The following is a 13,599-nucleotide window of genomic DNA, read 5'->3' on the forward strand; positions in this document are numbered from 1 at the left end:
GTTTTGTCTTGTTGTAATTCTAACACTGAATTTCCTGAAATTTTTGTTGGAAAGCTTCTCTGCAGTAGGCCTGCCCTCAGGCAGTTCCATGTGGACTGCACAGAAGACACTAAACTGAACAGTTCTATCTGCTATTGTGTTCTACGGCTTTCTAATTAACATATACTCATTACTCAAATGTATGCAGAACTACAACCTCTCCTTATTTATAGAAGCAAACCAAGTACCGTAACAAAACAAAAAAATGGTGATTCGCCCCCCCCCCCCCAAAGGCAGTGATAGGATGGCGTGAGCCAACAGGGAATCTCTCTCCACTTTTACCTCATATGACTGTCATGAAAGAAAGCCCTGTTTCTTTGTCATCCTGCACTGAGCCAAAAATCTGTGCACTAAGGGCCAGCATACACCAACACAGTTTAACAGAAACACTGGTGGCCACCCCTCCCGTTTTTTTTTTTAAATGGCAATTGAATATAACTATATCAACACAACATTATAGCAAAACGTGTTAAAGGCCCTATGAATCTTTTTAATTCTCTTGCTCCTTTTATTTCATTGCCTTTCCTCTGCAATGAATGGGAATAGAGACTTTTTAAAAAAAACATGAAAGCTGGGAATTCAGAGAATCATGCATATTGCTGTATCAAACTTCAGGTGACACAAAACAAAAAAGACCTCCAGGTGGCAGGGAGAAGAAATGGCTGCTGTGAGGAAAATGGCTGCTATGTGGAAGGACTGCGGAAATCTGAACTTTTCTGCCCATATGGCAGCCATCCAGGCTTTACTGTGATCTTTCTCAAAACACTGGAGCAAAGCAGGTTTGAGAACAATCAGGGTAAAGCTGGGGAAACCTCAGGAAGTATGTATCATGATGCTGGGGGGAAGCAGGAAAATAAAACTGCTCCCCAACAGCATCAAACCTACAGCACACAACCTGAGTGGAAATGACCAAAGGCAAGACACTTGAGTAGCGGATCCTTCCATCCATCTGTATCTGAAGAATAAGAATTCACTTCTGTTTGTTCTAAATAAAAGCTAATGCTGAGGTTGAACACAACTTTAATGCATCAGCAAGGAGGTGCCATATTCACATTTCTTCACTGTAGGAACCACCCAAAATGCATAGTATCAGAGAGCTGGAAGGGCCCCCAGGGTCATCTAGTCCAATCCCCGTATCACTTGGATAAGAGACACCATTCCAGATGAAAAGCAACAGCCCTCAGAAACCAGTTACTTAGCTCTATTTGATAATATTTTCATTGTAGTTAACTGTAGCTTTGAAACTTCCGTATTGTTCAACAGTTGGTATTCTTTTTGTAGTATGTCCAGAGTCCCTGGAAGAGGGTAGGATGCAAATGATTAAAATGCTGTATTTAATCAGGCTTTCTAGCCGTGCACATTGGATGATACAAAGCATGATAAGATAGGAAAGCAGACCTAGAGATGCCAAAATTGTTTGAACAGCACTTTCTTAATATATATATTAAGGAACGAGCCTGTAAGTGACTTATCTAAAGCAGGAAAAAGTCCCTCACTCAAAGCACTGGTCTACAGAGGAATAATTGAACACCGAGTGTAAACACAGCTAACTGTAACCAGTGATTAGAATATAACACTCAGGCAATAAAGACATGAACATCTGTCTTATGGCCATGGATCCAATCCTTTTCTGCAGCTGAGCTGGCAAGTCAGCATAAATTCAAATGGCTTGAAAACAAAATACCAGATATGGTATACCAAAGTGCAATAAGTCACAAATCTGTACTTAGACGTAGGTGGTTAGGTTGCTTACCTGTAAATGATGTTCTACAAGTGGCCATTTGTGCAATCATATATATGGATTTTTAACCTGAACGGTAGCAGCTTTGGAACATTCAGTTCTAGTCAAGGACTTTGTGCTGAAATCCCCTTCCCTGAGAGTACTAAGAATTGCACAAAGACAAATAGCTTCCACTTTACACCATAAGACCTTCCTAAAACCAGTAAGGCCCTCTAAGTACAGATTTGTGACTTATTGCACTTTGGTGTCTGGTATTTTGTTTCCAAGTCTTTGGCATTTATGCTGACTTGCTGTGAGGACAAGGGTCCAATAACTGGAAAGTACAATGCAACCCTGGCACCAAGACAGAATATCCAGGTGCCATGGGAAACAAAATATCTCCCCTTGGTTAACTGGAGCAAGTGAGATCATTAGGGATGGGCACGGGATGAAAAAATGGTGGTTTGTTTTGGTTTTGTGATTCATTTGATTTCCGACCCAGTTCATGGTTTGTGAGGTATAAAACTCAACAGGAGTCTTCAGCAGGCTCTCCTCAACCCGCCCTCCAAATTTGGTGACAATTGGATTTGGAATGTCCAAGTTATAGCTCCCCAAACAGATGCTCCCAGAAAGCTCAGCTTCAGCTCTCACTGGCAGCTCTTCATGCTGCAGAATGGGAGCTCCGTGACTGGCTCCCAGAGCTGCCAGTCAAGCTATGGACAACTGCTATGGGTGCCTCTAGGGCTCCCAGAAGTCCACCCCCAGCGTTGCCTAGCAATTGATTGAATCAACAGCAGGCTATCTGGGAAAACAAATTGCAAATATGAACAAATGAAGCACCATGGTCAGAAACGGTTCAAAACAATTCACATAGTGCACGAATCACTATTTGTAGTTTGGTTTGTGCCTATGCCTATTCACCATCATTGGCAAGGCCACCATTGATTGACAAAAATACAAACATTCTCCAACAGCATGGGATTAGAGACAGATGAGAAGAGGCATAACATAAATGGCTGTAGTATCTATTAGGTGCCACAGACCTCTCTCTCCCCTGTGGCAATAAAGAGGTCATTTAGAACTGGTATATCACAAGATCAACTAAAAGCTGGCCAGCCCTAGATATTGAAAATCAGGCACAGATACTAATCCTGTAGTGATTCTGAGTGTATCTTCCTGCCCTACAGCAGACATTCACTCTTGAATGATTTAGGCTCTACAGTTACATGACTGTAAGGAAAATTTGGTACTATGCACCATTCCCAAAGGTTTTCATGAAACACTACCCTTTTGGTTTGGCAATATAAAACATAGTTGTTAGATTGACGGTAGTGATTTGTACTACTGTATACCACTGAGAGCAGAAAGCAAAGACGATAAAGCCCCGCATACAAAGAAAGAGAGAAAGAAAGGAAAGAGAAAAGGAGAAAGGAAAGGAGGGAGGGAGGGAGAGAAAGAGTGAGAGAAAGAAAGAAAGAAAGAGTGAGAGAAATAAATAAATAAATAAATAGAGAGAGAGAGAGAGAGAGAGAGACAGACAGACAAAGGAAGGAAGGAAGGTAGGTTGGTTCCAGGAGCCTTTAATGAGGAACTTTATCAAAAGTTTTCTGGAAGTTGCAATAAACATCATCTATTAGGTCACCCTTGTCTGCATGCTTGTTCACCCCCTCAAAGAACTCTAAAAGGTTAGTGAGATAAGATCTTCCCTTACAGAATCCATGCTGATTCTTCCTCAATAGAATTAGTAGGCTCATCAATGTAACAAAAGCTATCTTTAATAATGGATTCCACCAACTTACTTGATATTAACATTAGATTGACTGGCTTGTAATTTGCCAGCTCACCTCTGGAACCTTTTTTAAAGATGGGGGTGACATTAGCTAGCTTCCTGTCCTTGGGAATGGAGGCAGAATTTAGAGATAGATTGCATATTTTTGTCAGGAGATCCACAAGTTGAAACTGGAGTTCTTTCAGAACTCTTGGATGTATGCCATCTGGGCATGGTGATTTGTCAATTTTTATTCGTCTGTCATAGGGCCTCCTCTATGTTCCTTATAGTCCCTTTTTGCCTGTCTAATCACCAACTTGCATTTTATTTGCCAAAGCCTGTGCTCTCTTTTATTTACCTCACTTGGACTAGCCTTCCACTGCTTAAAGGAATCTTTTTTACCTTTTACTGCTTCCATTACATGGTTCGTTAACCATGCAGGCCTTTTTAAATACCTATTTGAACCTTTCCTAATCTGTGGTATGCATTTAATCTAAGCTTCTAGGACTGTAGCTTTAAATAGTCTCCAGCTTCCAGAAGGGATTTGACCCTCATCTTTCCTTCAGTTTCTTTTTCACAACTCCCTCATTTGAGAGAAGACCCCTCCTAAAGTTAAATGTGGTGTTGTTGGTCTTTTGGGACAGTTCCCTATTTACATATATGTTAAACTTTAGAGAATTATGGTCACTGTTTTCAACTGGTGCTATCACATTTTCATCTCTCATCAGGTCTTGGCCATTATTTAGGATCAAGCCCAGGATTGCCTCCTCTATTGAGCCATGCCCGGATGAGGGCAGCCGTGCCCGGATGAGGAGGAAGAACCTGATCCTGATGGCCAGGAATTTCTCCAAATGGTGAGAAACGAGATGGCTGAAATGGCCAAGGGGCTGAGAGATGAGATGCAAGCCAATGCTACATTCATGGCCCAAGAGATGCAGAGGCAACTAAAGAGAGTGCTACAACCGCTAGATCCGAGCGCAAATACCCCTCCGCTAAGGCAACAGACATTTCTGCCACCCCCGCTACCTCTCGTTCCCCGTGATTATGGGAGAGGGAGAGAGTTGGATGCCACCTTTGATGGAGATCCGGAAGAAGTGGAGTACTTCTCCATTCAAGCGAATAGTTTCATGTATTACTGGGGGAATACCTTCCCTGACGAGTTCAGTAGAGTGGATTATCTGGGGTCTAAACTGAAAGGGGCTGTCAAGCATGCTATTTCTAATTTCTGAACTTAGTAAACAGACCAAATGGTAAGAAATGAGATGGCTGAAATCTTGTTTCTAATTACTGAACTTAGTAAACAGTATTTCTAATTACTGAACTTAGTAAACAGACCAAATGGTGAGAAACGAGGGGCTGAGAGATGAGATGCAAGCCAATGCTACATTCATGGCCCAAGAGATGCGGAGGCAACTAGAGAGAGTGCCGCAACTGCCAGATCCAAGAGGAGGGCAAATATCCCCTCCGATAAGGCAACAGCCATTTCCGCCACCCCCGCTACCTCTCGTTCCCCGTGATTATGGGAGAGGGAGAGAGTTGGATGCCACCTTCGATGGAGATCCAGAAGAAGTGGAATACTTCTCCATTCAAGCGAATAGCTTCATGCATTACTGGGGGAATACTTTCCCTGATGAGTTCAGTAGAATGGATTATCTGGGGTCTAAGCTGAAAGGGCTGCGAAATGATGGTACGTAAGCTTGTACGAGACCAGAAGCCCTGAGCTGGACACTCTGGCCGCCTTCCTTCGGGAACTGTTAACCCAGTATGAGGATCCACTACAATAAACAAGGGCCCTCACTGCCCTGCAGGACCTACAGCAAGGATCCAAGGCCGTACGTGAATACGCTGCCGAGTTCCTAGCTAACACGGCCAAAATCTGTGGAGGGAACGAACAAATGAAGATAGAGTAGTTCCAGAGAGGCCTAAACGTGAGCGTTTTGGATCGGGCCCTATAACAAGCACGCCCCACCATGCTGGTGGGGTGGGTGCAACTAGCAGGCGAAGCTGAAACCAACATGAAGCGAGTGGCCCTACAACGCCAACAGCAGCAAGGGGGTAAAGGGGGGACATGAGTCTCGGTTGGGGGCAAAACCAAAGGGGAAAAAGGCCAGCACAGCTGGGGGAGCTACTAAACCAACTATCCCCCCGATGCTGTTTTCGGTGTGGAGACCTAAACCACTGGGCCGCCAATTGCCTGGAACGACCTCGAGGCCGCCCCCTCACTCTGAAACCTGGCATGCCCAAAGCGAAGAAGACAGAGAATCGGTGAAGGGGAGTATTGCCGCCGCAACCCCTCTAGGGGAGGAATGCATCATCATCGACAAGCTGAGTGAAACCTCCTGGGATGATGAGCTGGCAGAAAATGGGGACGACCTGCACTGAGAGGTGTTGAGCAGCAGGTCGCGGAATTAACGGCACCACTGAGGGTGAGAATAACGGGAACTTTATTTTTCATCCCTTTGACTTTGTTAAACCAGAAACTAAAGAGATTTATTCACGCTCGAGCACTGGTGTACTATGGACATAATCACGCCTAAATTGGTGGAAGCCTTGGGACTCACTAAGAGTCCATTACCCTACCCTATACATTTTGAACAAATGGATGGGACTATAATGAGAGGGGAATCCTGCACTGAGCAGACCCACAAAGTACCCGTAGCAATAGAGGACCATTGGGATATGGAAACATTTGTGATAGCCCCCTCCTCGTCTTTTGATATTGTGTTGGGAGTAGGATGGCTCGCCAAACACGAACCCAACATAAAATGGGGGGATCAAATCATAGACTTTAGGGATAGAAGGTGTGAACACCATCATTGGAATGGGGACTGGGGTCCAGAACCACCCTCTAGGAATGAAAAGCTATGCTTAACCACTGAGGAAGTACAGTCGATTCCTAAGGAATATAGAGACTTAAAACGAGTGTTCAGTGAAGAGGAAGCCAATGAACTTCCCCTTCACAGAAATACTGACTGTGCCATTGAATTAATCCCAGGGCAAGAGCTCCTGAAAGCTAAACTGTACTCAACGGGGTGGGCTGAAAAAGCTGAGTTACAGAAGTTCTTGGACAAGAATTTAAAAAGAGGTTTTATAAGACCCGCCACAGCACCCCATGCCGCCCCCGTACTTTTTTGGAAAAAGAAAGATGGGGGGCTTCGACTGTACAGATTTTAGGGGGATTAATGCAATTTCTACCTCCAATGCATACCCAATACCCGTGATAAAGGATCTACTCAGCACTGTATCAGAGGGGAAGATTTTCACTAAATTAGACTTATGGGGTGCTTACTTCCGGGTGCGCATAAAAGAGGGAGTGACAAAGGGGGGAAGGAGGCTTCTGGTACAAAGAGGAAAAACTTTACATACCAGCAAGTTTTCAAAAAGAAGTTCTGCAATTCTGTCACAATAATAAACTTTCAGGGCACTCTGGATATGTAAAAACACTACACTTAGTGAACCGGCAGTTCTAGTGGCCATTCATGAAGAAAGACATCTCTAACTATGTTGCCTCTTGCCCAATATGCACAATGGCTAAGAGAAGGGGAGGGAAACCTCCCGGATTGTTACAACCTTTGGAGATAGCTACCAGACCCTGGTCGGTTGTCTTGATGGATTTTATTGTGGAACTACCAACGTCACAAGGGAGAACTGTGATTTTAGTGATAGTAGACACATTCTCAAAACAAGCTCATTTCATCCCTTGCACCCAGATCTCCACTGCTAAAAAATTAGCGCAATTATTTTTCCAACACGTGGTTAAACTACACTCGTACCTGGATAAAGTAATTAGCGACCGGGGCCCACAGTTCATTGCCAACTTCTGGCAGGAGTTTTGTAAACTGACTGGAATCAAACAGGGACTAAACTCCGCCCATCACCCTCAAACGGACAGACAAATGGAGAGGGTGAATTCTTTATTAGAACAATATTTAAGATGTTCTGTGAACTATCAACAGTCAAACTGGGTGGAACTCCTGTCGTTTGCAGAATATGGATACAATAACAGTGTGCATAGCTCCACAAAGACTTCTCCCTTCTTAGTAGTGAATGAGTACGAAGGAAAACCGTTTCCACTATTACCAGGGGGAATGAAACCAGAAGTATCTTCATCTTTTGAACAATGGTGGGGGAAACTGGGGAAAGTTTGGAAGGTTATTCAAGAAAATCTGGACAGCTAAAGAGACAAAAAACACTATGACAAGAGTCATACCTCTGTGTAGGATTTCAAAGTGGGAGAGACGGTCTTTTTGTCCACTAAGAACCTGGCGTTACCCCAACCTTTGAAAAAACTAGCATACAAATTCCTGGGACCTTTTCGTATAAAAAGAGAGATCAATAAAGTGACAGTAGAACTTGAATTACCTAAACTGTTTGGTAAAATACACCCTGTCTTTCATTGCAGTCTACTCCGGCGAGATCCTGGAGCTACATCTTGGCACCATCGAACCCAAGCTCCACAACCTATCCCAATTGGGGATCAGATGGAAGCATTTTTCACCAGCCCACGATGAATGGGTGGAAAGCTCACATGTCCGAGTACTGGATTTAATAAAGAAGTTCTATAATGCTCACCCTTCCAAACCTCGAAGAAATTCTTAGGGGGGGCAGTCAAGCATGCTATTTCTAATTACTGAACTTAGTAAACAGACCAGAGTTAAAGCAGAGTATCACCTTTGTCCCTTCCCCTTACTTCTTCTCCCCCCCTCCTCTCCTTTCTCCTCCTTTTCGTGACAATAAATCCATCTGTACCCAGGATGTTTAGTGTAACCTTGTATTAATGGCGTAGAATGCCTCTCCCGCAGATTCACACAGCCATGCCTTATCAGCTCGCAGAGAATGTGTGAGAAATGGAGATGTTGTCATTAGCTAACATTCCTTAGTCATAAAAGAGATACTAGTGAGTAGCCTTTGAAACTTCAACTCAATTTGCATCCTTATGTTATTCTTTTGAAGTCATCTGTAACCCTGCTTTTTGAAGTTTGCCTGTAAGATACTATTCAATACTATGTATGCCATTACTTCCAAGGAATCCGTCCTTGGAGCAAGCTATGGAGTTTTACAATAAAGCAAGTCTTTGATTAAAGAACAAACACTTGATTATTGCAAAATATCGATGCTTGACAGGTAGGTTCTGTGACCATTTGCTTCATGGTACAGTCATTGAGAGTACCTAAAAATCCAGTCTCTTTTTCCTAAATTGAACATATATTGACCCCATTAATGTGTGGGTCACTACAATCACCTATTACAACACAATTATTTCACCAAGCTGCTTTCCTTAATTCCTTTGCTGCTTTTAAATCATTCTCTAACATAATTTGATCTGGTGGGTGATGACAAACTCCCAGAATTAAGCTTCCTTTTGGCACACTATTTTCACCCATCATGTTTCTGTTAGTGAATCTATTTCTTTACATTCTCAATTTTACTAGACTGTATACCCTCTCACCATAAGCCCCGTGGCACAGAGTAGTAAAGCTGCAGTACTGCAGTCGAAGCTCTCTCTGCTCATGACCTGAGTTCGATCCCGGCAGAAGCTGGGTTCGGGTAGCCGGCTCAAGGTTGACTCAGCCTTCCATCCTTCCGAGGTCGGTAAAATGAATACCCAGCTTGCTGGGGGAGAAAGCACAGATGACTGGGGAAGGCAATGGCAAACCACCCCGTAAAAAGTCTGCCAAGAAAATGTCGTGATGTGACGTCACCCCAGAGTCTTGCACAGGGGACTACCTTTACCTTTTTATACCCTCTCAAACATACTGAGCAGCTCCACCTCCAACCCTTCCCTCCCTATTCTTCTGATATAATTTATATCCAGGAATCACTGTATCCCACTGATTATCCTCATCCCACCAAGTTTCTGAAATGCCCACAATGTCTATGTTCTCCTATGACATTAAGCATTCCAACCCCCCTATTTTACCTTGGATGCTTCTAGCATTTTTATATAAACATCTTTCCTTTATTGTATACTTCATGCTCACAGACCAACAGGTCATAAGCAGACAAAATCAAAAATTCAAAGATACAAAATAATATAATCCAGTAATATAAAGATAACCAAGATACTGAATATAAAATATATCATGAAGAAAAAAGGTCATTAAAACATCATAGATAAAAATTTTGCCACAGCAAGGGTTAACCCTTGGGTCAGTATCAGTCAAATGTTTTGCAACTACCTCTTGTTCTGAGACACGTCCCCACTTCTGAATGCATTCTGTGATCCATTTGTCTCTGGTGAATTCATGCTTCTTACAGTCAATGAAAAGGTGCCAAATAGTATCCAGATTCCCTGATTTAAAGTCACAAAATATAAACATCTATAATTTTCTAGATATGTTAGGCCTGCAACCTTCCTCCTGCAGCCACTAGACCTTGTCAGTCAATACTGTCTGCTACCCCCTAGAAAAACAGGTTTCCTACCTGTAACTGATGATCTGTGAGTGGTCATCTGTGCATTCACACTCATGGGATGAAGTGCCAGCGCCGATCCCCCATCGATAACTCCCAAGTATGGGATTTTTTGCAGTCCGACCCCGGTAGGCATGCGCGACAGCCCCACTGCGTATGCCCACCTGGTGGGCGCGAATATCCCGCCAGTTCCTTCCGCTGCCACCTATCAAGAGTACAATGACCAGCAGCAGAGGGGAAGGAGAGCGGGTAGTGTGAATGCACAGATGACCACTCGAAGATCATCAGTTACAGGTAGGAAACCTGTTTATCTTCTTTGTGATCTCTGTGCTTCACACTCATGGGAGATTAGCAAGCTAGGCTTACCTGGAGGAGGGAGCTGGCGGTTATGCAGAAGTAGCGGCTTGAAGGACCAGGGTACCCAGCTGTGCTCTGTGACGCTTCCGGACATTCAGGGCATAATGTCGCATGAAGACATGAGGAGATGCCCAGGTTGCAGCCAAACAGATGTCTGCCAAGGAAGCACCCTTCAGAAACGCTGTGGACATAGCCATAGCCCTAGTGGAATGCGCACGGAGTAGCCCTGGCAAGGGACGCTTAGCCATCAGGTACCAGAGTTTAATGGCTTCTGTGATCCACTTAGAAAGCCTCTGTGCAGAGATCTTGAAACCCAACCTAGGGGCCACATAGGAGACAAACAGATTGGGATCCTTTCGAAATGGCTTGGTGTGATGCACAAAAAAACAACGCCCTCTTAACATCCAGGGCATGCAGATGTCTTTCTTCTAAAGAAGAAGGAAAAAAGTAAATGTAGGCAGAAACACTTCCAAATTGAGGTGGAAACTAGACACCACTTTAGGGAGGAACGAGATGTCCGAGGCCAAGGATACCCCATCGTCCTGAAAAGAGATGTATGGAGCATCACACTGCAGAGCAACTAACTCACCTGCCCTCCTAGTCGTAGTGACGGCTACTAAGAAGGCAGTCTTCCAGGTGAGAAGATGCAACGGGCAGGTAGCCAAGGGTTCAAAGGGCTGCCTCGAGAGCCGTTCCAGGACCAACAGCAGATCCCAAGCAGGAGGAGGGACCTTAGACGGCGGGTGAAGCCGCAGAAGACCCTTCAAAAATGTTTTGTATGCTGGTGTGTGAAAACCGATGCACCATCCACAGGGTTGTGATGAGCCAAGATGGCAGCCAGATATACTCGAATCGAGGAATGATTAAGCCAAGCATCAACAAGAGTCAAGACCTGCAGAATGTGCACAAGCTCAAGACCGGCAGAATGTGCACTGATACCCTTGTCCCGCAGGAAGGACAGGAACTTAGACCACTTCCCCGCATAGGAGCAGCGAGTTGACAGCTTTCTACTGTTCAACATCACGTGTTTCACTCTGTCAGAGAATTCTAGAAGCTGACCCTCCAAGCCATCAGTTTGAGATGAGGGATGTCGTGGTGAAACAGGCGACCTCCTTGAGCCAAAAGAAGGTCCAGTTCTGACAGAAACTTGCAGTGACACCCCCCCCCCCGCCATGGCTATGAGGGCAGGAAACCAGCTCTGTCTTGGTCACCACGGAGCAATTAGGATGCACTCCAGACGCTCCTGGGCCAATTTGTGAAGCACTCTGGTGAGAAGAGGCAAGGGTGGAAACAGGTAGATGAACTTGTTTGCCCATGGAAGCAGAAGACTGTCCCCTAGGGATCTTGGGTCCATCCCTCCTCTGGAGCAGAATTGTTCGCATTTTCGATTGTTTGCTGTGGCAAATACGTCTATTCTGGGATGACCCCAATCCTGGAACAGAGGTTCAAGGTATCTCCAGTTCACCTCCAATTCATGATGGGAAACCTCCCCCCTGCTCAGGGAATCTGCTTGAACACTGAACTCCCCCAGCAGGTGGGTGGCTACAATGAAGATCTGGGAGGCTATGCAGGTCTCCCAAAGCTGCATTGCCAACGCACACAGCTTTCTGGACACAGTCCCTCCTTGATGGTTTATATAACTTACAGCTGTCGTGTTGTCTGACATCACAGCTACAGTCTGATCAGGGGTAGAAACGACCTTAAGGCCAGATGAACTGCCATGAGCTCCAAGAAATTGATGTGATGGTGAGCCATTGATGGAGGCCATGGGCTGCCTACGCAAAGATCTCCTAGGTGCACTCCCCATCCCCAGAGTGAGGCATTTGTTGTTACCCTGACCGAGGGGAGTGGGAGATGAAATGGAGCTCCTCCGCAAATATTGGACTTCAGCCTTCACCAACCGAGAGAGCGTAGCACCAGAGAAGGAATTTGCAGAATCTTGGACGAGAGAGCTCTCATTGGATTGTAATTACTAATGAACCAGAGCTGAAGGATTCGCATCTTCAACCTTGTGAACTGCAGGACATTGGTAGTGGCCGCCATGAGGCCCAAGAGACGTTGGATCTGCAGAATAGAAGCACAGCTCACCGGCTGAAGGAGTTGAACCAGGGAGATGATATTCCGTGCTCGGAACTCTGGAAGAAAAGCTAGGTGCTGTGTGGTGCCCAAAATCGCTCCTATAAACTGAACACTTTGCGCTGGGATCAGGTGAGACTTCTCGTTCACCAGAAGTCCCAGTGTGCTCAAAAGGTTGAGAATCACTTGTAGATGCGCTCTTAGAGAAGCTTCGGACACAGGCACCAACAACCAATCGTCTATATAAGGAAAAAGGATGATACCTTGGAGACGAAGGTAAGCCACCACAACAACCATGGTCTTTGTGAAGACCCTGGGGGCCGTGGAGAGCCCAAAAGGGAGCACCTGGTATAGGAAATGGTGCTTCCCAATGGCCAAATGAAGAAACCTCCTGTGACTGGGGAGGATGCTGATGTGGAAATAGGCATCCTTCAAGTCCAAGGTAGCCATCCAATCTCCCTTGTTGATGAGTGGAAGGATGCTTTGTAGAGTCAGCATTCTGAACTTCTGATAAGCGATGAATTCGTTCAGTTCCCTCAGATCCATAATCGAACAAAGTCCACCATTCTGCTTGGGAACCTTGAAGTATCTGGAGTAAACCCCCTGACCCCTGAGATGATCAGGAACAGGTTCTATTGCATGCTCGCTGAGAAGATTTTGAACTTCCTCCAGTAGAACAGCTGTAGGGTGTGTGATCACCAATCTGGGATGAGAAGGGGGCTGAACAAGTTCTATTGCATAACCCTCCTGTATGATGCACAAGACCCACTTGTTGGTGGTAATCCACCGCCATGCTTGCAGAAATCTGTGGAAGTGGGTGGACCCAGAGGAGGGGGGGGGGAGGAGGGGGGCCAAAGTCATGGAACTCTTGGCCTCATGCTGTCCTGTGTGTGGCTTCCACGAACTCTCAGTGGATTTGGTGTGGTAGGGCTTCTTAGGCCATTGCTTGGACCATGGACAAGGCTTGCCAGGGTGAGAGGAAGATGCAGGTACTCCCAGATTACGTGACGTCTTAATGCTCTTGTCCATCTCATGTAGGACTGCATCCATAGTGGAGCTGAATAGACCCTCACCTTCAAAGGGGAGATCCTCAATCCAGGATCTGGTGTCTAACTGGAGGGGGGGTGGCACGATGCCAGGAGTGATGATGCAATGTAATGGCTGAGGTAAGTATTTTAGCTGCAGTGTCCACAATGTGTTTTGAGGCCTGTAGCTGTTGTTTTGCCCT

General features: G+C 45.2%; 1 protein-coding gene across 2 annotated transcripts in view; it reads right to left on the reverse strand.

The window, feature by feature from the left end:
- Positions 1 to 663: 663 nt before the first annotated feature.
- The window catches only part of ZNF346 (zinc finger protein 346), a 47,084-nt gene continuing 34,148 nt past the window's right edge, over positions 664 to 13,599 (reverse strand). For both annotated transcript variants that reach the window (XR_009555459.1, XM_060240184.1), the window contains one exon: positions 664 to 1,334. The gene's annotated coding sequence lies outside the window, so the exon portion shown is untranslated. The remainder of the gene's footprint in view (positions 1,335 to 13,599) is intronic.

Source organism: Heteronotia binoei, chromosome 5 (genome assembly GCF_032191835.1).
Source record: "Heteronotia binoei isolate CCM8104 ecotype False Entrance Well chromosome 5, APGP_CSIRO_Hbin_v1, whole genome shotgun sequence".
NCBI lineage: Eukaryota > Metazoa > Chordata > Lepidosauria > Squamata > Gekkonidae > Heteronotia > Heteronotia binoei.